Source organism: Acomys russatus, chromosome 21, assembly GCF_903995435.1.
Source record: "Acomys russatus chromosome 21, mAcoRus1.1, whole genome shotgun sequence".
NCBI lineage: Eukaryota > Metazoa > Chordata > Mammalia > Rodentia > Muridae > Acomys > Acomys russatus.
Window position 1 is genome coordinate 36,605,418 of NC_067157.1, and position 27,047 is coordinate 36,632,464.

Here is a 27,047-nt window from a genome sequence, read left to right on the forward strand (position 1 = left end):
TGATAGAAAATTGTTCTTAATAGGAAATGACTCTTTGTCTGAATCTATACTTGTACAAATAGAGACATAAGTATATATATATATGAGAAATAGGGCATCGCTTATGCAATTTTATACAGAAAAATCCTTAGCAATTTTTGCTTTTCCAAATCTAAAGGAAAGTACGAGTGAAATGGTCATAGTGTCCTTTGTTATTCTTTCCACTGTGTTTTATCACAGTTCTCTATTGGAAGAAAAAAAAAATGCCTCTACAACTCCTTTTGTTGGCTAAAATGTTCCAAGCTAAAAAAGGGAAAGTAAAAATAAAGGTTTCAGATGTAAGGTCTTTTATAATTCTGAGTGAATACTCCAAGGATTTTTAGCACATTGTATTCCATATGATGATTTATTAGTTGTATTCATTTGTACTTGGATTGGATTACTGATGAGAAGGGAAACCAAAAATATAAAATAAGAATACTGTAGAAGTAGAGTCACAAAATTTGCATAAACTGATGAAAATAATAGACAGGGGCTTGATACAAAAAAGAAAACAACAACAACCCAAAGACCTACAACCAAAAAAACAAAACAAACAAACAAACAAACAAAAACAGCCAGTTTGAAGCAATAGTACTTAACATGAGCCCAATCTCTTCTTAGATCCTCTCTGCTTCAGTCATTGTGAATATTTTTCATTTCCTTTGCCTCCTGTGAGTTGATAATAAAGTCAGCAGATCCAGGCACTAACAAGAGTATGATCATTGTTGCTTTCTGTTCAAGTGGGAATAACTCTTTTTTTTAAAAAAAGATTTATTTATTTATTATATATACAGGGCTCTGCCTGCTTATACACTTGCAGCCCAGAAGAGGACATCAGATCACACTATAGATGGTTGTGAGCCACCATGTGGTTGCTGGGGAACTTAACACAGGACCTCTGGAAAAGCAGTTAGTGCTCTTAACTTCTGTGCCATCTCTCCAGCCTGAGTAACTCTTATCTAGACCCTCTGCTCAGATGTAGTACATAGGCAAAACAGTCTTCTTGTGGGTCCCAGGATGTGGGGAGTAGGGACTACTTCTGACATGGAGCCTGCCCCCAATGTTGATCGCTTCCTCCTGGTTGGGCAGCCTTGCCAAGGCACAGAGGAAGAGGATACAGGTAGTGCAGATGAGTCTTGACAGGCTGAGGTCAGCTGTTAGGGGAGGAGGGCTCCCCTTTCTGAAAACTAGGGGAAGGAAAAAGAGGAGATGTGGGAGGGAGGGTGGGATCTGGAGGCAATGAGGGAGGTGACTACAATCAGGATGTGCAGAATTCAAACTGCACAACAAGAAGGTAACTTATATTGCTAATCCTGCTACATGGGAAGAGCCCTGAAACTGTCCGAGACATGAATGTCTATGCATAGACAATGCTTCTTGTTAGTTACAGAAGCCCTGTGCTTTATTATTAGATGTTGTTTTTCATATGGCATGAATGCAGATTTACAGATATCTTTCCATGCTCATACAAAGAGCAGAGAACCAGCCTTAATTGTTCTGTGCATCATGCACACTTCATATATTTAGAGTTTTAGGACTGTATAATGCTTGTGAGAAATTATATGTTTTCAGAAGAAAAGAAACAGACACTGACGTTGGGTCAGACCTGACAGGATTCATTTCTTTCAGCATGCTGGACACTGACATCCTGTATTCTTTATGTTCCAGCAAAAAGCACTTCAGTTGCGGTTCCTCATCAGAACATAAAAGCCTCCCAGGACAGCTTTGAAGAAAACTTCCAATCCCAATTGGTCCAGTAAAGCAGCCTGTCCCACACAGGACTTTAATTAAGCCTGGGATTTCTCAACATTTAGAAACTGGAGCACAAATGCTATTGCTAGCTTGTTTAACCATTTCCATAATTTTATTTGGGCCCCTACAAAAGTATTATTTATCCCAAATCAGCTGGAAGATACTGTAATAAAACGATGCCCATTTCACTTCAAGGAGTCTGGGTAGGTTTTTGGTTGGTTTCTTGGGCTATGGAGGATTATTTTCGTTGGGGGTTGGTTATAAGTTATTATTGCTTTTATTCAGAGAGAACACAAGGTTTGATTCAAGGATGTCTCTCTTTTCCTTTATCTTCCATTCTTAGCTTTAGAGATAGGGGTTTAAAAGAAAGAAGGGGAATATAGAAATATATTGTGGTGCTAGGACAAAAAGTAGATTTTTGAACCTACTCCTCAACTTAATGTCTTTATTGCTGCTCACGAGATTATTTTTAATTCACTGGTATAGAGTTTTGTATACTGATGCAAAATAAGTTTAATTTTGATACATTGATATAAAATTCAAATTTAAGATTATTCTTCATGCAGTATATATATATACTGCATGTGTATATATATACACTCTAATATAAAGTTTCTTAAACATACAACTATGATGCAATGTTTACTTCCAATATTTTGAAGTGCTATTGCAGGCTATTTAGGATGATTAAGAAATACAAATTAGTTGTTAGTTGATCAAGTCATGGTCATGACAATTACTAGTCTATTTTTATCACAGGAATATATATCCTAGGTTTAACAGATAGATATGATTCTATAGATAGATAAGGTAAAGTAGTTAGATTTGGTCTTCAAAAACCTCAGAGACCTACAGATTATGGCATATAAGATGTTTTTATCAGTTTAAGATTCTTTGATAATAAGACAGGTTAACTCCTGGCAATAACCAGCCTATCTCAAAGAAGATGATGAGCGTCAATGAACCTCCTTATGGAGATTGCTTTAATGTGGCAAATCAGCCACTGGGCAAAATGTCCTTGTTTCTACAACAGAAAGAATTCTGCCTAAAAACTGGCAAGTTTGGATGCAAGAAGACTTGATGGTCAAACTCTGTCAAGACAAGGTAACAAGTCCTCAATATATCCTGCCTCACAAGCATGTCTGAAATATATTTGGCCAGAAGGCTGAAGATGATTCTCCAAAGTTATAGAGAATTTTGGGTGTCTGTTAAGACAACAAACTCTATCTGTCATTTTCTTATTTTGGAAGCTGCTAACCTGTACTTCCTGTCTACTCAGATAATTGATTTTATTCCTTCTCATGTCTGGATAGGGATGAAGACCAGATAGTCAATTTTACAATTTAGTTTAGTTTGTTAGGGGTTAAGATATATTTAGGTCTAAATAGATGTTTTAACTTGATAAAGATGAGATATGATAGATATTGATTTATATTCAAAAGTTTGGATCCACCAAGATAGGAAAGATGTTTTCTTCAAGGTTTCCATATACAAATAGCCAAAACACTATGGATGTAACATTTATATAATTCCAGATTGTTTCATGGTTCTACTTGCTGTATGTAGTTTATTGTATATATGTGGAGTAATATAAAAATTAATAAAAAACAAAAAAAGAATGCAATGCTATGAGATAAATAAAACAAATATCCAGGAAACAGAATTGATGAGGATTCTAAGAGGGAAGAAAGCAAGATATCTAGGGACAGAATTTAAGTGGAATGTTGGAGAAAAGCAAATATTCAAGAAAGAATTTCAAGAGACAAGAGCTGAAAAGACAGTTTAACTATAAAAGTCAATTTCTCAGTTTGGCTTTTGTTCAGAGTGAAATATGAACCATAATAAGGTTTGGAGCAGAAGGATGCCTAATCTAACTATGAGAATGGGAAGTCTCTCTTGGACGCTTTTTAGAATCCTGCTTAGTCGGAAGAAAGGATCTAGGAAAGGCAGAATATTCTGCTCCTTGAGGAGACATTATGCTCCTCAATGTGTCAATGTTCAAAGACATGAAAGTAGTAAGATAAGTGTATTTTTCAATGTATATCAATGAGAATTTCCTGTCAGAAATACAATAAATTGTGAAACAAAAGACAGAATCAAACCTTGCAAAGTGTGCTTACTTTCATTTTCAAACCCCAGTCACCCCAGATTGCTCACAAGTTCTCTTCTCTGACCAGGCTGGCTAAAATACTTACTTCCTTTATATTCTGCTATTATCATTCCTACATTTTTTCTTGCCACAATAAGCATAAGAAGCTTTTAAAATGCACACTGAAACCTATATCAAACTCTCATTAAATGGAAGGGAAAATGCCATCTTTTTTTAAATTTTCTTTTTTAAATTTCTTTTTAAATTTTTTGTTAATTTATTCTTGTTACATCTCAATGGTTATCCCATCCCTTGTATCCTCCCATTCTTCCCTCCCTCCCATTTTCCCTTTATTCCCCTCCCCTATGACTGCTCCTGAGGGGGATTTCCTCCCCCGTGTATGCTCATAATAGAAATCACAGTATAAGATGACAATGTGATCATGTCGTTATATGTCTTTCGGATCCTTCACACACTCTCTCAACTTTCTCATTTTTCCTCACCTATTACCTGTCATTTTACTAGTTTTACATCAGTCCAGACTTACATAGATATTTGGATTCATGTTATTCTCAGGCATGGAGAGTTCTTCCCCAAAGTCCTGTATGCATCACTCATTCTCATAGTTGGCTCTTTTTTTTTTTCCCCCAAATTCCACTTCTGAAATCCTATATTGAACCTGTGGCATCAGGTCTCCAAAACTCATCTTTTTCTTACTTTTCCTGATCTAAGCTTGACCAATTTCAGCTCAAAGACTGAGTGAAATGTTGGAAACCAATCCTATGAAATCCTTTCATGTTTTCATGCAGAGAACATTTTTCACTCTTTTTGCTCTCTGGGTGACTTGGATGTAGATTGATAGGTAATGAGGTAGATATACCTAAGATAAAAGTCAAAGCGGAGGAAGCTAGACATTCAAAACTATTGTGATCTAATCAAAACCAATGAAACTGAAATCTGACATCAGAATAGAAACAGTGGCCACAAGGATCTTAGTGTACTCTTATTTTCATGGTCCCTCAGTGGGGATATTTTCAAACTTCCCAAAAGCTTTTCAGAGAATCAGAAAGAAGAAGAAATAATTTACACCTCATTACTCATGTACTCTAGAATTAACATATGGCACGATATCTGAAAGAAAGGGACAATAAAAGCCAAGGTAGCAATCAATTCAGAAGAAAGATCCATATACAAAACATTAACAAATTGAGACAGGAAATGTAGAAAATCTGAAAAATAACATAGTTCTTGAGTGTATGCCAGAAGTATTTTATTCTCATATTGGAAAATATCTAAAATGATTATTTATGAAATAAAGAATAATTATATTCATATCACTAAACATAGAAAAATCCTCCAGTATCTATTAAAGTATTAGCAAACCAACAATACAATTTTAATGTAATAAATAATTATGAGAAGAAGAGAACATAGCAATTAATGATGCCTTTTGAAAGAACTCATTTGAAATAAGAAAAAACAGCATGCACACTATCACTGTATTACTGTGGTCAAGATTACCATACTATAGGGGCTATATCTTGAATGACTGCTACCTGTTAGTCTCTCACAGATATTTCCACCTCTGCCCTTGCAGATGTCTGAAGAGTTGTTAATTGCAGTAAGTTCTGTTTTCATATTTGCATATGTCATCTTGTAGCCTTATAATGGTGGAGAGTCAATTCTATTAGACTTTCTAAATGCAGCTGCTGTCTTTTCGGTTTACCTCATACTTAGCTTCCCAACTTTGGGGTAGTCTCCTAGGCAGAAGCTTCTTGTTAGACGACATCCCCACCTAAAATGTAGTCTCTTACAATTACCTGAATTGGAAACAAGAATACAGGAAAGGACAGTAATGCTATGTCCTCCTGAGCTTCCAGGAGGAGAAGCAGCCAGCCTCCTGTGATTGGTCCAGAGCTCTGCCCCTTCTCCTATTTGCTTACCTTGGTCATCCTGTAATTCACTATAAATCCTCTTCTTATTCTTTCCCTCTCCTCAAGAAATTGCAGTCTTTTAACTTTTATTCTTTTCTTTTTCAATCAGAGCCCATGTTCTTACTGAAACATATGGAAACCACTTGAAGTTTCAAGCATGAATCTTTCCCTTTCCCCTTAGACAGCTAGCTTCTGGATCTCTTTCATGAAATGGGCTGGTGAAGTTAATGGATTATGATCAGATGAAAAAATAAAAATGGTCAATGAAAGCATGGCACTTTGATTAAAGTTGCCCAGTACTTCTAATAAGAAATCAAAACTACAACACCGCTGCATTATTAAACAAACAATGCATATGAGGAATACATATGGAGGGAAAGGAATGCTTATGTATTGTTAGTAGACAGAGATTAAGGAAGTCACTACGCATGTCAGTAAGGAAGCCCCTCAATTAGAAACAGATATTCCACATGTTACAGTGATCCAATAGCACAACTTTTACACACACACACACACACACACACACACACACACACACACATCTTTCAAATAAAAGTCGTACTTTGTGCACATATATTCTATATACACATATACATGCATATACACAGATATTCTATATACGCATATACATGCATATACACAGATATTCTATACACGCATATACATGCATATACACATATATTCTATATACGCATATACATGCATATACACATATATTCTATATACGCATATACATGCATATACACAGATATTCTATATACGCATATACATGCATATACACAGATATTCTATACACGCATATACATGCATACACATATATATTCTATATACGCATATACATGCATATACACAGATATTCTATATACGCATATACATGCATATACACAGATATTCTATATACGCATATACATGCATATACACAGATATTCTATATACGCATATACATGCATATACACAGATATTCTATACACGCATATACATGCATATACACAGATATTCTATATACGCATATACATGCATATACACAGATATTCTATATACGCATATACATGCATATACACAGATATTCTATATACGCATATACATGCATATACACAGATATTCTATATACGCATATACATGCATATACACAGATATTCTATATACGCATATACATGCATATACACAGATATTCTATATACGCATATACATGCATATACACAGATATTCTATACACGCATATACATGCATATACACAGATATTCTATACACGCATATACATGCATATACACAGATATGTGCTCATTTTATCACATCACTATTTACAATAGTCAAGATCTAGAAGCAGTCTAGATTTATCAATGGATATTGAATAAAGCAAATGTGTCTATTCTACTCTATTATGAAGTATTATACCCATACAATTCAGTTATAATACAAGCTGCTTAGTAATACAAGTTCATTATTATTTGATCAATTCATGGTCATATCAATTACTACTCTATTTTTACCACAAGAATATATACCCTAGGTTTAACAGATAGATATGATTTTATAGATATATAAGGTAAAATAGTTAGATAAGGTCTTCAAAAGCCTCAGAGACCTAAAGAATATGATATTTATATATATTTTTAGTTTAAAGATTCTTTAACACAGGTTAACACAGGTTAACTCCTGGCAACACTCAACCTACCTCACGGAAGATGATGAGCATCAATGAACCTCCTCATGGACATGACTTCAAATGTGGCAAACCAGCTACTGAGCAAAATGTCCTCATTTCTGTCTTGGACAGAATGCTGCCTAAAAATGGGCAAGCTTGGATGCAGACAGAGTCGATGGCAAAGCTCTGCCAAGACAGAGTAAGCAAGCCCTCAATATTTCCTGCCTCACAAACATGTCTGTCAGAGGTATTGGACCAGAAAGCCAAAGATGATGCTCAAATGTTACAGAGAGTTTTGGGTGACTGTTCAGGCAGCAAACTGTCTTTCTCATTTTTTTTTTTCACTTTAAAAGCCTGCTAACCTGCACTACGGATCACTCAGGTAATTAAGTTTTATTCCTTCTCAAGTCTCTGATAAGGTTGAAGACCTGATAGTTTAGTTTTACAATGAGGCTTAGTTGTTTATGAGTTAAGATGTTTTTAGGTCTAGACAGATATTTTAAGTTAATAGAGATGAGATATGATAGATATAGATTTTCATTTGGAATTTTAGCTGCACTAAGATAGGGAAGATGCTTTCTTTAAGTTTGCCTAATAGAAATAGCCAAATCACTATAAAGTAACATGTTTATAATTCCCAACTATTTTGTGGTTCTTCCTGCTGTATGTAATTTATTTTATTAATGTGTAATATTATAAATGTATATGTAAAAAAGAATCATTATCAAATTTTTTAAATTCCAGTTATAATATAAAAAAGGACAATTATCTTTTTTTGTTGGGTCTTTGTATGGCATCAGGTATCAAGGTAACCATGGCCTCATAGGAAGAATTTGACAATGTTTCTTCTGTTTCTATTTTGTGGAATATTTTGAGGGGTATTGATATTAGCTCCTCTTTAAAGTTCTGGTATAATTCTGCAATGAAACCACCTGTCTCTGGGCTTTTTAAATTATATTTTATTTATTTATTTATTTTGGTGGAGAGTCTTTTAATGACTGCTTCTGTTTCCTTAGGGTCAGAAAGGATAGAAGGACCTGGAGAGGACAAGAACGCCACAAGAAGACCAATAGAACCAACTAACCCAGATGCATTGGGGCTTAAAGCACCATCCAAAGAGCATCCATGGACTGGACTTAGCCTCCCTACACATATGTAATTGTGGGCAGTTTGATCTTCATGTTAGTCCCTTACTAAGTTGAGCTGGTGTTGTCTATGACATGGACTCTGATGCCTACTTCACCCTAAAGGGGATGCTTTGCCCGGCCTCAGAGAATAAGGAAGAGGATGTGCCTGGGTGGGTTTGTGGGGAGCTACACTTTCCTGAGGGGAAGAGGTTTGGAGACCGGGACAATAGGGTACAAGGTAAAGACCTGGAGAAGAGGAGAGAGGGGCCTATGACTGGGATTTAAAGTGCATGTATAAATTAATAATAGAAAATGGCTTAAAAGCACAAATATCAACTTCAGGTAAAGGATGAGATTGTAAAGAATCAGGTTAACTGAAATTAGTCAAACTGACAAAGTTACACATTTTTTTTTTTTTATCACATGTGAATTTAGGGTGAGAGAATAATAAAAATAAAAGTATATTTTGAAAGGAAAAAAGGATGCAGGGAGAGGGGAGATAAGAAAAGGCAATAATGCTAATATGACTGGCATATACTATATAAATGATATAATGATCTCAATACTCTTTACAATTTTTATGTACCAATAGAACAAAACAAGATAAATAATTGAGATCCAAATCTAAATAATTTGACATAAATTTAAAATAGGTATGCTATGCCATACTTACGTTGCATTCCAATATTTTGGAATGTTTTTTTTATTTTTATGTTGTAATTTAATTGTATTTCTCCCTTTTATGTCATTCCTTCAAACCCTCCCATATACTCCTAGTTCTCTTAAAAGTCATTGGTTTTGTTTTGTTTTTTTTTTTCTTATTAAAATATGTTGCATCTATATAATGTTACCTGTATGTATGCTTTCAGGTCTGACCATTTGGACTTAGAAAACGAACTGGTATGGTTTATCCCTGGGGGCGACCACCTTTCCTGCTCCCAGATTTACTGAGCCTGTAGTTCTTTGTATAAGGTTGAGGCCTCATGGTTTTCTCATGTCCAGTTTGGCATGCTCATTGGTTTCATTCTTTTAGCTCATAATTGAGCAGTCACATTGGTGCAATTGTAGGAGCATAGCTTCTGAGGTTACTAGAAGACACAATTTCACAGTAAGCTCCTTGATCCCCTGGCTCCTGTAATTTAATTTTTTCTGGCTTTTTTTCTATGATGTTTCTAGGGATTTGTGTATGTGAGTGTTTTGTAGATTTATCCAATGGTACTGGGTTACACAATTTTGTATTTTATAAGTTGTGGTTTTCTTTGCTGGTTTCTGTCTGTTGTAATGAGAAATTTCCTTATGAGGAAGGAAAACTACACTTATTTTTGGGTATAAGGACAAGTGTTTTTAGATTGTTCTTAGGGATTATGCTGGTTTAGTTAAACAGTGGTTGTGGATTCTCTTCCAACAACCATGGCTTCATTGGCACTCGGTAGTTAACTAGGTTTCTAGGATCACTCACAGTATCCCTTTTTTGAACAGGTCTCAAACTCAATTTAGAGAGTTAAGCAAGGTATATGTACCACCATTGTATTCTTTAACAGACATTGCCCGTAGATACTAATATTTTAAAATTTATTTTTAACTATTTTCTTTGTTTGTGTGTCTGTGTATAAGTATGTGCACTTGCATGTAGGTGTCCAATAAAGCCAGAGGATAGGTGGGAAGGTTGCTCCTGGAGCTGGAGTTATAGGCCATGTCTGCTGACTTGACATGGCTGCTGACTTGACATGGCTGCTGTGTAGTAAACTTGGCTCCTCTCTACAACAACATTTTATGCTTTTAACAGCTGAGTCATCTATCCATCTCCACATATAGCTGTGATTTGTGTTTCTTCATTTAGTTCTGTTTGGAAAAGAAGCTTCAGAAGCAGTGTGATTATTACTGTAGGAAATTAAATATGGATTTTTTACTTTCAATAACACTAAGTATATGCTGCTAATTTTGCCATGCTATTATGTTTAGATTGAATATCTTTTCTTCTTTAAAAGGGCAATATATACTAAGTACTAAGTGGGTGTTGGAACCATATTTTGTCAGTAATTTCCTACAAACCTCTGTGCAAACCTACAGCCTTATGACCATTAAACAAATGGCCCACAACTGAGCTGTATCCACAGTTGTATAATTTTCTTTAGAAAATATGATAAAATATTAACTATTTTGAAATTATTTCATTTTCTTAACACAAAGCCTGTCCTGTTTTTGAAACTATGGACTCTTGTATTGCCATAATACAGTTAAACTAACAAAAAAAATGGGACTATGTCCTTCTATAATACATGATCCAGTTAGGTCATTATTAAATTTTAGTAATTGAGTAAATGAGTAAATCAATGGATAAAAACTAATCTGAAAATCTGCAATTAAAAACAGATTAAGTTTAATTAATAAACAAATAGAATTATGTATTACCACCATAAACAAACTTTAAACACATTGACAGGAAAGGCGTAGCTTATTTAATTTCTATTTAGCTGAAGTGTTTATGATAAGACATACAATTCATTTATTAGTTTTGTGCATCAGGAGCTTTATTCTCCACAGTGATATATGCTATGGTGATTTGGGCTTGAGCCCAGGCCCCTAAATGAAAAAAAGTGAGTAAAATGACTTTCTGAGGGTTCTTATTTGCAGGGCTGTAAAAAGAGACAGGGAGATACCATTGTTAATACGACAAGCATATTGTGTCCTGTGATGGTCCTCGCTTGGATTATGGGAAGATATTGATACTCAGTGGGAAGATGTAGGTCAGAAAACCTGCCAACCCTGTTAGGCACCATCTGACTGAAAGTGACCACACATTTATATCTTTGATGGATAATTTCTTTCTTGGGGTAAGTGTGCTACTTACTCAATCCTTTACCTTTTATTAGACTTTCAATGCAGACTCAAACACTGTACATGATTGAGACTAACATAAACTGCTTTTAATTAGTGTTATTTATATTTTGAACACTATATTTGTTTGAATTTAGTTGATTGATGTTTGTCGGAAGTTCAATAGAAATGATACTATTGTGGAGGGAGTATCTACAGTGAAGGCTAAGTTTAGACCATTAGGAAAATACTGGTCTTGAATGATAACATCTTTTTTTCTTATTTGGACCAATAAGATGCAATTTTTTTTTTTTTTTTTTTGCACAATAAATCCAACTTTAATATTTTTCAAAGTTTGTGGATTCTTAAGAGCCACATGGAAACTAAGTCAAAAACATTTAGTGACCAGGTCTTATGGAATGCTAATTTTGATGTAATTCTTATAAAAACCTAGGCATATAAGAATAATGGCAAGCAGGCATTTATTTTTATCTTTTCTGTTTTTCACTTCATAGAGATCTACAAAAGATAGTAGACGTTACTGGAAAAATGCTTCATCGTGTGTAATCATAACACACTGATATTTAAGGGACTTTAGAATTAACTTTAACTTCCTCCAATAAAGATGTGTCCATTATAATGCAATGTTTTCTGCAGGCTGTCCTTGTTCCTAGCCAAGAAGCTTTATATAATATTTACATCCAGCCTCATTCTTGTAATTACACCTTTCCTTGCAGACATTAGCAGAATTGAGAAAACAATTCTTTCATTTGGAGTTTGTCTTTCAGCTAAGTCCCAAACTATTACCACAGAATAGACTTCATTCCCTCTCCTTTATGAGCAACACATTTAGATCTAAGTGTTTAAAGACAAGGAAATCTCGCTACACCAAATAAACAGGACAGTCAATTCAGAAACCCTTCATTGTCTGTCCTAATGGTGGTTTTGTATAACCAAGATAAACTGGAGCCAAGAAAAGTTGATATTTTTCTTTGCTTATGTCTTTAACTCCAAATTTTTCATCTTTCCCTTATCCCTCAGGCTAGTTTTAACAGTTTAAAATGATCAGTGGAATTCAGATGGTTTGACATTTTCTGTCCTGTTCTTTTCTTTCATCATTCTCGTTTCAAATGGAAGCCATTAAAAAAGTGGGAATAGCATAAAATATATGTAGTAGGGTAAGATTATGTCACATAATGCATTATTCAATACTAAGAAATAGAAGTTACCTTTTAAATTTATGTCAGCCTGAAAGATTTTTTTTTCATTTTCATGCTGTAGTATATTTATTGATCAATAATACTGACAAATGTACATTCAAGAATCTAGGAAAGACTTGCCTTCAGTATTTTGTCTACTTAGAGAAAAGAATAGTACAAAAGCAAGCTGGTGAATATTCTGTGCTTATGGCCAAGTGTCTTATCTAAATAGCACATTAGCATTTTCATCGCATAATAGGGAACAAGGCCTCTCTCGGTTATTACTAGTCAGGATGATGAGTTATTTTAAGCCCTAACCACAGCCTTCCAAACAAATATTTATACCATTCTATTTACATCATAAGGTAATAGGAGATGTATTAAATTGATTTTTCTGTCTTAGTAGTAGAATATTTTCAAAGACAAATGGGGATAATTATATTAAATTAGCTGATTTATAACGCACTGTTAAAGACAATATATCAGTTACTATAAAGAACATGTGATTTAATATATGTTTTTTCTTTCAAGAATCTTCACACATTATCAAGTTGTTAGATAAAGATATTTGCTATTTGAATGATAAGTATAGTCAGTCATTTTTATTTCTTGCCTGTTTCCTAATACCATGCACAAGAAACTGTGGCTAACTTATTGGTCAATACAAATAAAACCCAGGATCAAATGGAATCGTTCCACTTGCAGAATATCAATCTCATGCCATCTTCATGTGATGTCTCTGGAGGAAGTACTAATACTCTCCTCTTTAAGGATAATTTTTCTGAGCAGAAAATCAGCACACATTGCCTGCTGATGTCCAGAAATGATGCATCCTGGTATCCAGTCATGACAAAGTCCATATAGACCACCAGTGTGACTGTAATGAAACCTATATAAAAGTGTATAAAAATAACAAAAGAAGGGAAATTAGAGAAGATAAAGTATGTTTAAGGATAACAAATATTTTTTGATTGCTTTACTATGTAACATTGAAGGAAATTAGAATTAGAAAAGATGAAAATCATTTGGAAAATAATCTGAAATCTTTTTGTTTTTTTTTGATTTGGTAGTTTTTTCTCTTTTTATTATACTTGATTTACATTACATCTTTATTGCAGTCCTCTTCACTATTATCTTCCTGTTACCACTCTCCCTCCCTCTTCAGACCTATTCCCCTCCCCTAGACCTCTGACAGGTGAGGTTCTCCTCCTCCACCATCTGACCACAGCCTATCAGGTCTCATCTAGGTAGTCTGTATCCCACTCCCTTGTATTCCCACAGGGTCTCTCCGCCAAGGGGCAGTGATCATGTCAGAGGCCTGATCTTCCCTACCATTCTCATGTGGAAAATAGGCTGTCCAGTGCCTACATCCGAGGAGGGAGTGTAGGCTCTCTGCTTGCAATGTCCTTGTTTGGAGCATCAGTTTGTACAAGGAAGATCTGGACAGACACTGAGAATCAAATCCAGACACTTGATTAAGAGCTGCCAGTTGTGACCATTGTCTAGATCTGGGTAGGGGCTTAAAGTTTACCGCCTGTATTGACCTTGGCTGGTGCCTTAGTTTGAGTGGGACCCCTGGGCCCAAATCTGCCTATCATAATGTTCTACTTGTAGGTTTCTAGGACCCTCTGGATCCTTCTACTTTGCTATTCTCCCATGCTTCTCTTATCTAGAGTCCCAATAGGATGTCCTTCCCTCTGTCCCAGTTTCCTGGTAAGTGAAGGCTTTCGTGGGACATGCTCCTTGGGCTAGTATGCAGATATAAGTGAGTATATACCATTTGATTCTTTCTGCTTCTGGGTTAACTCACTCATTATGATCATTTCTAGCTCAATCCATTTATCCGCAAATTTCGGGAATTCCTTGTTTTTAATAGCTGAATAGTATTCCATAGTGTATATGTACCACAGTTTCTTTATCCATTCTTCTACTGAGGGACACTTAGGCTGTTTCCATGTTCTGGCTATTATGAATAAGGCTGCTATGAACATGGTTGAGCAAATTTTCTTGTTGTGTGCTGGAGCATCTTCTGGGTATATTCCAAGGAGTGGAATAGCTGGGTCTTGAGGAAGCCCTATTCCCATTTTTATGAGAAAGCACCAGATAGATTTCCAAAGTGGCTGTACTAGTTTACTCTGGTGCCTCACATTTGACCAAGGTCCCCGTAGGCGGAGACCTGGTGGCACTCAGAGGAAGGACAGCAGGTAGCCAAGAAGAGACTTGATGCCCTATGAGCACATACAGGGGGAGGTAATCACCCTCAGGAACAGTCATAGGGGAGGGGAATAATGGGAAAATGGGGGGAGGGAGAATGGGAGGATACAAGGAATGGGATAAACATTGAGAGGTAACAAGAATAAATTAATAAAAAATTAAAAAAAAAAAAAAGAGCTGCCAGTTGTATGGAAGAGATGAGAGATGGAAAGAGGGATGTGAGTGGGTGGAGGGATGTCAGGAGGTCCACAAGGAGACTATCAAAGCTGGGGGATTTAGACCCTGGGGGGCAGGGAGTCTCCCATGGGAGACAAGACAGAGAGTCTGTCTCCCAGCCAATAAAATAAGTGAGCCAAAGCTGCTTTGTTACACCGACTGAGGAGGGCTGTCCAACCAATAACAGATATTTTGTTTGCCTCAAAGAAAGCAGCCTTACTTCTAAACATTGGTCACAGCCATAGAGCTTTGGCTTCTAAACCAATCACTCTTTCCTCTTTAATATCAATCACAGCAGCCCTGCTAGGATACATCAGAAATATCCCTTACCCATCTTTTTGGAAGTGGTTGCAGGGTCATCTAAAGTTCAGCAATGTTTGTGATAGTAATACATCTTCTACAAATTCTTTCAAAAGGCCCTGTGAGGAGTACCATCAGGAGCCAGGACAATCAATAATCATTGTGTGGTTTTTGCAAGTTGTCTCTAGGACACTCCATGTGTGTTTGATCCTGCCAAAAAGAAAGCCCAAACTGGTTATATAAGTGACAGATTTTTGTTCAACCAATGCATCCTGTTTTCCAAAACCCTGTTCATTTATAGAAAATAACCTATATCAGAAGAAATTATGAAAATAAAAACCTAAAACTTATTATTAATGCTAATAGTAAGATCCATTTTTTTCCCCAGACTGATTAGTACGTGATTAAAATCCAAGAAGATGGTAAGTCCTTCTTATATATTTCAATCTCTGGGCATTCATCATAATTTAATGAAAAATTTCTCTATGTGGTATCCTAATGACTATGATCTGGTCACCTAGAAAAAAGAGTGTATTTTATCTCTCCTTTTACTTAGTCTAGCCATATTGGCCAATTTTTCAGGATAAGTAACTTTGTAAAGATAGTTGCCTGTATCCTCTTTTTAAAAGACACTATGATCTCAAAACTAACCAAGGCCAGAGAGCGTACTGGGATACAAACTTTATAGAATAATGGAGTATGAAAATATCTGCAAAGCACTGTGAATTCTCCTATGTACCAAGAGAATAAGAGATAAATCTTATGCCACACTTGAAATAAGAGGCTAGGGATATTTCAATAACATATAATATGTAAATCTTAGTGTCCTGGGAAAATAAAAATGAACCTCATGGTGCAGATCTGTATGTAATCCCAGCTATGAGTGGCACTGCATTGTAAGGCAGGATGATAGCAACTTCAAGGCCTGCCTGAGCCACAGTGTGTTTAAGGCTAACGCTGGCAATTTAGTTAGAGCCCAAAACAAAATTAAATGAATTATAATAAGGTGCCTGTGGATATAGTTCAGTGATAAAATGTATAAGGCTCCTACTTCTACCTCTAGCGTCTAAAAAATAATGAGGAGGGAGAAAAATAAAGCAAAGCAAAAGAAGAAAAGGACATGGGAGGAAGGGGGAGGAGGAGGAGGGGAGAGTGCTGGGAAAGAGTTATAGGATTCCTCAGAGGCACGGGTGCCACCATTACCTGACTGAGTCACATAAGACATGGAGAGTAGTGGGCACCTTAACAAAAGAGAGGTATCAACCAGAATCATTCTTTCCTGTTCCTAGACATCACATACACTACTTGGATACCTGGTAATGAGGCCCCATCCAGCTGAAAACATGCTAGAAAAGCAGAGGGAAAACCTGAGCATTATGTTAAGAACCACTTCCAATGCCCCAGTCCATTCAATTCATCAAAATATCCTTTGTCACTTATAATACATTCAAAAACGCAAATTAGTATAGAACACCCTGGGATCCAAATCCGGGAAGTCTGTATGATAGGCACTGTGCTCTACACCAACTGTGGGAAAGTTGTCTTTCAATGTAAAGATCAAAGACATCCAAAGAGAGATGACCTGTGAGTGCAACACACTAAGAACAGAAAGATCAGATACAAAATAGCTTTTGCTCTGTCAGATGATGAAGAACTAGTGACATGAAGTAGGATCTTGTTCATGTTTCCCAAATCCCAGTGGGATGATTTTGGGGAATCTGCTTTGAGATGAGAATACTATAAACATACTTCAACATATTATTTTTGGTCTTTTATGTACTGTTCTTAATGCCTAATGAATTACTGCATCTAATGTCAGTACCAGGGGGAAATTGGCTGACAGAATCTGATGGGTTTCTCAACTCACTTCTTTGTCTATTAGGGTAAAGATTTGTGCAATTACAGGATTCTGTTAGTTCCAACTTGTGTTTTGTTTGGCAGGTCCATTTCCCAAACCATAAAATAGATATGTTACATTTTTTTTTTGTTTCAGTCCATTCCACGAACTAGTTGCAACCCTATAATAAATCCCTAGTCATAATTCTCATATCTGTTTTGTTTTCTGCCTTTGCTTCTGTCTCTCTTGATACAGAGTTACCTTGACAGTGTCAGATATTCTCTTAATCATATTTTGCCCAGAGCTAAGAACTTCAAACACAAGCAAAACCACTCTAAGGTTTTAAACATCAGGACATTGGCTTCCTTGGTGAATAGGGAGTTCTCAGGCAGTTTTCAGGTGTAGGGAACATTTTATTTACTGAACTGTTCACACTAGTGTATTCATTCACTTTTTAAAGTAGGCTCTGTATGATACATCAAAAATAAAGCAGTGCATAAAAATAGTAAGTAGAATTTATCTTTCTTTATTGACTGGCTTTATTTATTTATTTATTTTGGATTTATATTCAAACCTAGAACAGCTAGAAGATGAAACAAAAACATACAAATAAACATATATCCACTTGAAAATATAAATTAGGTTGTAAGTCAGTGAAAAATGATAAGACAGTATCATATGGAAGAAATGTAGGAGTATTGGGAATGTATCTGGGTAGACTTTGCAGGAGAGATGCTCACTGTCTCCTAATGACTCAAAAGAAGATGAGAAATCGAAGAGAAATGAGCAAAGACATTCCAACGGGTAAAGAAGACAAATGGTACATGTGACAATTTAAAAAGGTAGGATACTGTCTTAGTTAGGGCTTCTATCTCTGTGATAAAATACCATGACCATAAGTAACCTGGGGAGGAAGCAGTTCATTTGGCTTACATATCCAGAGTCACAGGCCATAAAGGGAAGACAAGACAGGAAATCAAACTGGGCAGGAACCTATAGGCAGCAGCTGATACAGGAGCCATGGATGATTGTTGATTTTGGATTGCTTACTCAACATGCTTTCTTATAGAACTCAGGACCACCAGACCACCCCCACTCATAATGGGTTGAATATTCCAACTAAGCAAATGCTCTATAGGTTCTGCCCATTTCCATCTTCTCTACAGAAAAGTGGCCTTCATTATTTCACGAAGATTAGTTTGCACCATCTGGAATTCTATGGAAATAAAGTTATAGAGAATATAAGCTATTTGCATCTGCCCTTTTAAATGTAACATTGGAGCTTTGTCACTGAAGTATTCCTTATTAGTGGTATGATGTTAAGATTGACTGCAGCCTTCCATATGAGAGAAGTTATGGGTCCAGTTAAAAGATATCCAAGAATGTTGTTCTATTAAATCAAGTGAAATAGACAGAATTGTCTAAAATGTATCATTGACAGAAAAGAAGTTTGGAGGGCTTGCTCTAATCTAAAAAGTAGAGGCAGCAAGCAAGAAGGGCAGGTGCAATGGACTACTATATGGTAACACAGCATCTCTTGACATGTATACAGGATAGTGGTAAAAATAGTACAAGATTCTGTGTCCTATTTGCCTCGCTTTTATTGGGGTGATTCAGTCAATTACATATACATATATATTCTTGTGAAAGGTACAAGATATGTCTGTGAGATTTAAAACTCAAATTCTGCTATTTAATTATTCTATTCACATAGAATCTTAAATGTCTGTGAAATATTTTATGCATATGTAAAATAAAAATAATAACTGTACCTTCTGTGGTTTAGTGGTATTGCTAAAGCTTCATAACTTTCATCCCCAACATGACAGTATTGCAAGGTAATTGGACATTTAAAAATGTACAGTGTGGTGTAATTAAGTAATCGTAGGTGAAGTCTTTGGATGAGAAAAATAAAGTTTCTGGGAACCTCAGGGGACAGGTGATTTTTAAAAATAGCAAGCTCAAGTCATGATTTATTTTCTGGCAAAAGACATTCCATTAGCAAACATCAGGTATTTCTTTTAGAAAAATAAACATAATAATATCTCAGTATTATAATACTTGATTTATTTCTTTGGGGCTGCTGAAAAATATCTGCAATTTATTTAATGTTTGCTTAACTGATAAAAATTGGTATATAAAATGTTTAGAAGAGTCATGAATCTGACCGTACTAGTCAAATATTTCAGAAGAAAGATATTTCATGGAGCCATGAGTCACAAGTTTCCAAGCTGTGAACTAGACCGTCAGTTACAACTGCCATACTTCCAGGAAGTCCTGCCTTCTACTACCATATTCCACCATGTTATCGCATAGTAAGTCTTAAGAATTCATAGCTAAAAACATCTTAGCCCCTAAACAACTAAGCTTCATTTTAAAACTAAGCTACCTAGTCTTCAAAGCCATCAGAGAGTAGAGAAGGAATAAACTTGATTACCTGAGTGACACAATGTTATGGAGATTGATTTACATTCAGAATTTTAAATGCACCAAGATAGGAGAGATGTTTTCTTTAACACTGTCAAATACAAATAGCCAAAACACTAAGAATGTAACATTTATATAATTCCTGATTGTGTCATGGTTCTTCTTGCTATAGGTAGTTCATTATATATACATGCAATAATATAAATGTATGTGTGAAAAATGTTTAATTAATTTTAAAAAAGAATACCATTTTTAGATAAAAAAAAAAAAAACAGAGTTCATACCTCCACAAAGAATATTAAGGGAATGTTCAGTAAAAACCTAGGTAATATTCTTGGCAAGCACAGAGTACAGCCTACCAGTGAGCAAATTGATGCCTGGCAATTTTTATTAAGCAATTCAAATCTCAGTTTCAAAACTCAGTCACCTCAAGTATAAGGAATGTACACTTACTTGGTTATATTTAGGACCGGAACCTGCTGCTCCTGCTGCTTGGCACCACTGCAGCCAATTTGAAGCTGAAGCAGCAGCCCTGTATAACATCAGGCCACTTAATGATTAATTACCCCTTCTCTAGTGCAGCACAGGAGGAGAGTGCTCTTGCTGAAGTCATGATTAACTCCAGCGCCTCAGATGTTGGAAGTTACCTCACAGCATTGCTGGGCTGTCAGCCGTGGTGTATAGATATCTTCATGCCTAGTGACTTAATTGCATTTCCAGAGAGTGTTTGTTTCTTATTATCTTTAAAAGAACATCATCATGGAAATCCCATAGATACTTATGGGAAAAAAATGTAAACACATTCAGTATAAATGTACTAATGTGTCAGTGTTAATTATAAATTATATATTCACATCTTCCAAAATTTTGTTAGTAATCCATTCATGAATTCTTACCGAAAACTGCTGGATATGTACATGAATTACATCACATATTTTTGTGGTGACTGTAATCTGAATGTACAGACATTTGAAATTCAAAAGCAAAGTTAATTTTTCATGTGCAAGGACAAGCGAGGAAGAGTTTTAGAAAAGACTGATTAGTAATCATGAATATTTATCTTATTTCTTTCTTTATATTTTTACTTTTAGTATGGTCTCAAGCAGGTGGACTTCTGTAGAAACTGTTTCTAAGCAGCTATGAGATACTGAAAGAGCTGACTTTTGGAAATGTATTTTGATGCATATGGATTGCGGGAAAATGGTAGTCAGAGGTTACCATATATATATATATATTTTTTTTTTTTCTTTTCCCCTTGTGCATTCACTGCATTATTTTTCTTGGTTTGCTGCATGCTTAGGACAGCATTACTACATTGAGTGTTTTGTGTGTATGGTTCTCTTTATTTCACTCACAGTGTCAAGAAAGCTTTCATTCTTGCTACACAAATCATTACAGTTGGCTAGCTAGTGAAGCAGCTGGTCACACTGTCTCAGCAGTTAGGAAGCAGAGAGAACTAAATGCTAGTGGCCATCTCACTTTCTCAATTTATTTGCTCTGGGCCTCCAGCATACAGGGTGCTGCTGCCCACATTCTTCTACTCTTCTGTAAACCCTGCTGTAAACACCACCATAGAAATACCCATAGTTCTGGTTCTGTAGAGATTCGAAAGTCTGACCACTTCAAAATGAAGGCTAATCCTCACAGGGCTAGCACCTATATACTGTCCTGTTGTCAAGGCATTTTTGTCTATCAGGCTTTCTGTTGTTTACAGAAAACACAGAAATCAAACTGTGTTCTCAAACTCTGCTGTTCTATATTCTCTTACATACTCAGCTTGGTTATCCTAACTTAAGTTTTTATGTAGAATTAAAAATTGCTTAATCAAGTTACATGAAAGTGCCTTGAATTTTTATTAGAACTGTATTGACAATATTTTTCATTTTGAGCGAGTCTTCAGTTCTCAAAATATGAAGTACTGTTTCCTTGAATACGTTTGTATTCTTTGTTTCTTCTGAGTTATTTCCTGAATTAGTATATCCTCACCTTTTTCTTGCTCTATTTCTTTTAGATCAAATCCACTGTACACACACACACACACACACACACACACACACACACACACACACACACACACACACATACACACACTGCTAAGTCTATTTAGTGTCGTTTGTATGTGTTTGGCTGAAGATATGGCTCATAGAGAAGAAGCTCCTACTTCCAGAATAATCCTTAACTCTGTTCTTCTAAAATTAAGTGTAACCTCCATACATAAGTGTAGTTTTTATTATTCATCAAATAAACTTCTTTTAACAGCAGATGGAGATCATTACAGAAAATTATAACCGGTAAAAACGAAATGATAACTGATTGTGGTGTGCCCGCTCCTAATAAATACATCTACAATACAACTTCTGCATCCAATCAGGAAAATCTGTCCAAAGGAAGTGAAGAGCTTGTAAAAGATTCTATGTTTAATCAATGGCAGAGGCACTATTCCTGTTACACCTCAACAACATCGCTGCCTAAAGAAGGCCAGAATAATCACAACACTTATAAACATAATGTTGATAGGTAAAAATCTCAGGTGGCTCCAACCCAAGACAAAGAACTATGGGCAGCCAATGCCTGCCAAGAAGAAAATTAGCCTTTCCCATACAAGAGCTGTTTAATTAGACACTCAATCTCAAATGAAGCACTCCTGATCAGATTTTCTCCAGCAAAGGATACATATCCATTACAGCAAAGTGAAGGTGATACAGAGCATCGAAACTCCTGTTGCATCTTTTCTTTAATATAAATTTCTTTTTTCTTTTTTTTTATTAATATATTCTTGTTACATCTCAATGTTTATCCCATCCCTTGTATTTTTTTAAGATTTATCCACTTTACATTCCAATCATAGCCCCCCTCCCTCATTTCCTCCCAGGCCCACTCTCTCTCCCTCCACTCCCGTTCACCTCTCTTAGTCCTCAAAGAGGCAGAGCCCTTCCCTCTTACGAATTGACACCGGTCTATCACATCTCTTCAGGACTGCCTGCATCCTCTTCCTCTGTGGCGTGGCAAGGCGCCCCACCAGGGAAAAGAGTTCAAAGTGCAAACAACAGCGTCCTTGGCAGAGGCAGTGACTGCTTCCCTTACTATGGGACCCATGCGGAAACTGAGCTACCTATTGGCTACATCTGAGTGTGGGGCCTTGGTCCCCTCCGGGCATGGTCCTTGTTTGCTGTATCTGGCTCTGCTGGTTACACTGGCCTCAGATTTTTGGCTCTATCAGTCTCCTTGTGGCTTTTTGTAAAGACTTTGAATTAGAACTTTACTTCATAGATATGATGATTAAATGACTAGTTTTGTGATTTACCTCCACATGCATCACATATCTCCCTCCCATGGATTTGTTTTAGCTTGAAAATCCCAACTTTATGAGCAAATTATTGTTTTTTCTGGTAACTAGTAACGTCTTAAAGTCATCTGGAGCCTCATCATATCTCATTAAAATAAAGGATTATAAATAACCATGACACTCTTGCTTCTTCCGTGGGTATTTTAGAAGGATTATATGTACTTCCCAGGTACCAGAGGAAAATGAAAGGATTTCTTTTTTTTTTTTTTTTTTTTTTTTTTTTTTTAATATGCCCCATCACAGCTTTTTAAGGAACTTTCTTGTTTATACACTATAATTATGAGTGAGTTAATGAAATCAGTTTCTAAATGATTTTCAATAAAATTTATTGTTACATTCAGGTTTAAAGCAGTAAAAATAATGTGAAAGAAAAATAGCCACATTGAAACTTCTCCAAAAGTCTTTACATAGGAATTTTATTATCCCAGTAAAGAATAGTACAAAGTTACTAGGAAATATTCAGAATTCAGCCAAAAGGGAAGAATACATAAAAGCATAAAAACCTATGTAGCATAAAATTAATCTCATAATAGAAACCTCATTGAGAAGGCTAATATATGAAACCAGGAATGATCAAAATTGTTTCTAATACATAAGAAGGAATATGTAAAGAATGAAAACCCTTTAGTAAGAGATTAGTAAAAAATTATTTGAGGAGATATGGTATAGTTACTGTACTTAGTTACCCTTGGGTCAAACCACACTCCTTTAAAAAAAAAAAGTGACACCATTTCTTCATTAATTTATAGTAACAATTAAAAATTTAACTCCTTGTACACCGCACCATCCTAAAAGAATGGAGCTCAAGCTTTATCTGTTAGAAACTTCCAAACAACACTTAACTACATATATTACCAATTAGAAAGCTTCAGCTAACTATCAAGTAGAAATTTGCAAAATTAGTATTGTCCTTTAGCCAAATATATATTTTCTTGATTTCTTCCATTTGCACATTATGAAATGTTCTCCTCAGTCTATATCCATAAAATCAGGCCCAGTGGTTGACTAGCTCATGACTTCGTAACAGTTCAAAATGAAATTTAATGTGCTTCCATGGTCTTCTAAGTGTTTTGACATCTGAGTTTTAAAGATAGTTACGTATACTGTAGTTGTAATTTAATTTAATTTTTGTCTTTAAGACACTCATAACTTGTTTTCCAACGACTCTGTAACAGAATTTCTTTGGAAGTGCTATATATTGTAAACAAGAAGGATAAGATATTTTGTTTTATTGTTAGGCTAAAATTCAGCCTTTTGTGGTTATTTTACATTTGGAAGTTCAACCTCTTCAAATACTGTCTTAGACATTTTACAGCTGTTGCTAGCTTAAGGTATTGTTAAGCTGATGAATGTTCAAGGAAGCTATGAAAATAAATATGTCTCTAACAATACACAATCCAAGGCTGACCCAGGGAGAAGGAATTTCCAAGATTTTCTCCACAGTTCCTGGCTTGCAAATACTTGCTTAGTGTGTTCTTGTTTTCAAAAGAGTGTAGAAAATGGTTTGTTGTAACACGGAAATAATTTTCTCCTATCTAACTTCATAGGAATGAAATGCAATATTCTTGTTCCTCTATTGCTCTCAAAAAAGAAATATTTTCCCAAGATAATCCTTTCAAAATGATATTTGATAGCATTATAATTATGTTCTACCCAAAGACTTACACTTTGTTATAAACAAAAATGTGTGCTTCTAATTCCCAGCAAGTCCCACTGCATATACACTTGAGTGAACCAAATTAATTATGAAAGTAAAGACACATGGGGAATGAATAGTGAGAAACGCTCAACTGATTGCCTTTAATTTAATGGATTTATCTATGAATTATGATATAACTCCTAATATTATCCAATGAATCTTATCTCACATTTTAATAGACATATTATATTTAATGATCTAAGTCCTACCTGGAGTATACTTCATTGCTTTTAGAATGAATTAGTTCCATTTTACTTCTAATACAAAACATATACATCAATATATCTTACAGTAAAATTGCACTAACTGGGCTTAAATTTAAAATGCTGGAATAGTTTAAATGGTGGAGTAAACTACTGTGCACAAAACTACCTGTTCTTTCTGATGCTTTATCAAAGAAGCAAAGGATGGTTCAGTCATTTGCAAAGCATTGTTTTCAGTTGACTGGACATAGAAAATGGTCATTGATCTTTAATATAAATAACCAACATGCAGAAAAGAAAATATCTTGGAAATTGACCAATCATTCTTCCTTAATGATCTGTGCACTCTGAAGGAAAAATTTTGAAATCATCGTACACACAGGCCTCAATATGTGCACATAGGCACAGTACAAGAGAGTGTGGAGGGTAGCTATCTCTTGTCACCCTCAACAATGCGCTCATCAAGGAGTGCTCTGGAAATTGTCTCTCTTGAACTAAATTTCTATTTTTAAAATTTCCTTTACATGGGTCATAAGACACATATGAACCCAAAGAATGTTCCAACTTATTGCCTTTCTAATTACTTAATTGGAACCGTTTCTATTTTTAGGAAATAGCCTAGTCATGTACATCAGAATCTATAGTACTTTAGGAAAGGTCTTAGTTGCTTTCTTTTTCAACAGTAAAATGTTTTAAACCTGATGATCGTATCTGGGCCCAGTGGGGCCTGCACAAACTGTTGTACCAACTAAGAATGATGCAGGAAGTAAACCTAGACCCCTGTTCAGATACAGCCAGTGGGCAACACATTCTCCACAGTTGTGAGGATAGTGGGGACTGCCTCTGACATGAATTCTGGTTCCCCTTGGTTTAATCACTTTCCCTTGTGGGGAAGTCCAGTGGGCACACAGAGGAAAGGGAAGCAAGTTCTCCAGATGAGAGCTGGTAGGTTATGGTCAGATGTGGGGGGGGGGGAGATCCTCTTCTCTCAGAGGTCTAAGGGAGGGGATTAGGGTGGGCAGAAGAAGGAGGGAGGATAGGAAAAGGAAGATACAAGCAAATGGATAACAATTGGGATGTAATGTGAATAAGTTACAATAAAAATGTTTTAACTTACATAAATTATTTTGGTGGTGAGTTGGTGTTTTCTCCTAAGCATCCTCAATATTAAAACATTAGTTTTCCTGTAGAGCGATGTTTAAAACTATTTATGCTCTAGCATGTATATTACAGTAATAAAAAGTATAGATAAAGGTTAAGTGTAGAAGACATTTTACCAAATGGATAAAATTTGACTTTGACAATAGATTAAACCATTATTTATGTCACATTCTTTCTTCTTAAAGGGCAATCATTAGATCAAAGGAAAACAAATCTATTTCTAGGAAATTTCATCTCCGGGTAATTCGTCTTTATGGGTCCTGATATAAGCTTCCAAATATAAGGTATATTTTGTCTGTCATAGTAAAGAAACTGGGAACTTTATTCAAGCTTCAATCCACTTGGAGTTTGAAGAATAAATCACTGAGAGAAACCACACAACAACCTGCAGAGCTCTCACTACTGTCATGTTTTCTGTTGTTGCCATGGGTATTGCAATCTGCAGCATGAGGATAAAACACCACTAGGTACGGAAGAACTGAGAAAAGCAGCAAGTCTATGTGGAATGAGAAGCAGCCAACCCCCTCCCATCAGTATATGCATGATGCCCTGGGGTTTCATTTCTGACTTTCACCCTTTGGTCTAGCCAGTACTCCTGAAAACAAACAAATGGAAAATTACCACATGTCACACAGTACATTCTCCAAATGAACGTGCTTTTATGTAGATAGTGTGTCCTTATTTCATAAAAAAATCATTTGTAAGAAAGCCATTTGTTTTCTGACCAGGCATTTAAGATTAATGTGTCTTAAATGTTTATTAGACATTGCTATTCTAGAGGAATTTAGATGATAGCTTTTTCTATTCTGCATGGATTTCAAAGATTCATTATATAGCATGAAACAAGACAGAATATATTTGCATATTTTGTAAAGAAAGAATGGAAATGGAAAGCAATTACTATGACATAAATTATTCTCCTCTTTATAAACATTAATCATAAACTCAAATATTGTAATGAACCTGTTGGTCACTTTTGTTGTTTTTATATTAAGACTCATGGAAATACTTTAAGACTGAAGACAAATTAACTGAGCATTATTCAATTTGACTATATATC